Genomic DNA, 2,500 nt, shown 5'->3' on the forward strand with positions numbered 1-2,500 from the left:
GGTGAGGGTTAGGGTTAGGGTTAGGGTTAGGGTTAGGGTTAGGGTTAGGGTTAGGGTTAGGGAAAAGCTGTCGTTTTCCACCCGCTGCCAAGCTGCCGGTTTGTACTTCCACGTCGGAAGCCCCCGGGCCCGGGGGATCCAGGGTTAGGGTTGGGGTTAGGCAGCCCTGGCCGAAGTGGTGAGGGTTAGGGTTAGGGTTAGGCAGCCCTGGCCGAAGTGGTGAGGGTTAGGGTTAGGGTTAGGGTTAGGGTTAGGGTTAGGGTTAGGGTTAGGGTTAGGGAAAAGCTGTCGTTTTCCACCCGCTGCCAAGCTGCCGGTTTGTACTACCACGTCGGAAGCCCCCGGGCCGGGGGATCCATGGTTAGGGTTAGGGTTAGGGTTAGGGTTAGGGTTAGGGTTAGGGAAAAGCTGTCGTTTTCCACCCGCTGCCAAGCTGCCGGTTTGTACTTCCACGTCGGAAGCCCCCGGGCCCGGGGGATCCAGGGTTGCGGTTAGGGTTAGGGAACCCTGGCCGAAGTGGTGAGGGTTAGGGTTAGGGTTAGGGTTAGGGTTAGGGTTAGGGTTTAGGGTTAGGGTTAGGGTTTAGGGTTAGGGTTAGGGTTAGGGTTAGGGTTTAGGGTTAGGGTTAGGGTTAGGGTCGGGGTTAGGGAACCCTGGCCGAAGTGGTGAGGGTTAGGGTTAGGGTTAGGGAAAAGCTGTCGTTTTCCACCCGCTGCCAAGCTGCCGGTTTGTACTTGCACGTCGGACTTAGGGTTAGGGTTAGGGTTAGGGTGAGGGTGAGTTGCAGCTGCAGCGGCAGGCTTCTCCCCGAGTCCGCGACGGAGCCAGCCGCGCAGAGGCACCTTCTCCCAGGCACTCGCAGCAGTTTTTCTCACTCCCGGCCAAGCTGTCGGTTTGTACTTCCGCGTCTGGCTGCCCCCGGGCCGGGGGATCCAGGGCGGAAGGCCCGATGAGGTTGGATTCGGCCGCCGTGGCCGACCCGGGGTTCCAGAAGGCCGGCCGCGTTCCGAACCAGGCCCCCCTAACTGGCGCACGGGGCAAACTCAATAAGACCCGCTTTGGGATTCTCCGAGCAGGACTCTGAGCGGCGAGCGATTCCTCTCTCTCTCCGGTTGGGCTGGCCGGGGGGGAGTCTTAGGCAATTCAACCCAAATGCCTTGCAGGGGTGATGCCCCAAAGACTCAAAGACCAAGGGGCACAAGCCGGGCAGGACCGCAGGCAGTGAGCGCCCCCCGGGGGCCGAATCTGGGAAACAGGCCCAGGGACCACCCCGAGCACAGGGGAACCCGCCGGGAGGCCCCCCGCCGGCCGGGGGACCCCCGGAGCCAGGGGCCCCGGGGGCCAAATCTGGGAAAAAGGCCCAGGGACCTCCCCGACCACCGGGGAACCCGCCGGGAGGGTCCCCGCAGGCCGGGGGACCCCCGGAGCCAGGGGCCCCGGGGGCCAAATTTGGGAAAAAGGCCCAGGGACCTCCCCGACCACCGGGGAACCCGCCGGGAGGGTCCCCGCAGGCCGGGGGACCCCCGGAGCCAGGGGCCCCGGGGGCCAAACTTGGGAAAAAGGCCCAGGGACCTCCCCGACCACCGGGGAACCCGCCGTGAGGGTCCCCGCAGGCCGGGGGACCTCCGGAGCTAGGGGCCCCCGGGGGCCAAACCTGGGAAAAAGGCCCAGGGACCTCCCCGACCACCGGGGAACCCGCCGTGAGGGTCCCCGCAGGCCGGGGGACCTCCGGAGCTAGGGGCCCCCGGGGGCCAAACCTGGGAAAAAGGCCCAGGGACCTCCCCGACCACCGGGGAACCCGCCGTGAGGGTCCCCGCAGGCCGGGGGACCTCCGGAGCCAGGGGCCCCCGGGGGCCAAACCTGGGAAAAAGGCCCAGGGACCTCCCCGACCACCGGGGAACCCGCCGTGAGGGTCCCCGCAGGCCGGGGGACCTCCGGAGCCAGGGGCCCCCGGGGGCCAAACCTGGGAAAAAGGCCCAGGGACCTCCCCGACCACCGGGGAACCCGCCGTGAGGGTCCCCGCAGGCCGGGGGACCTCCGGAGCTAGGGGCCCCCGGGGGCCAAACCTGGGAAAAAGGCCCAGGGACCTCCCCGACCACCGGGGAACCCGCCGTGAGGGTCCCCGCAGGCCGGGGGACCTCCGGAGCTAGGGGCCCCCGGGGGCCAAACCTGGGAAAAAGGCCCAGGGACCTCCCCGACCACCGGGGAACCCGCCGTTAGGGGTCCCAGCAGGCCGGGCAGGCTGGTAGGGAGCGAGCGCCCCCCGGTGGCCAATTCTGGATATCGCTTTCCACCCCTGACCAAGCTGTTGCTTTGGACTTGGGCGCCGGAGTCCCCCTTCCCCCGGGCCGGGGGATCCAGGGCGGAAGGCCCGATGAGGTTGGATTCGGCCGCCGTGGCCGACCCGGGGTTCCAGAAGGCCGGCCGCGTTCCGAACCGGGCCCCCCTAACTGGCGCACGGGGCAAACTCAATAAGACCCGCTTTGGGATTCTCCGAGCA

Source organism: Mixophyes fleayi, unplaced genomic scaffold (assembly GCF_038048845.1).
Source record: "Mixophyes fleayi isolate aMixFle1 unplaced genomic scaffold, aMixFle1.hap1 Scaffold_126, whole genome shotgun sequence".
NCBI lineage: Eukaryota > Metazoa > Chordata > Amphibia > Anura > Limnodynastidae > Mixophyes > Mixophyes fleayi.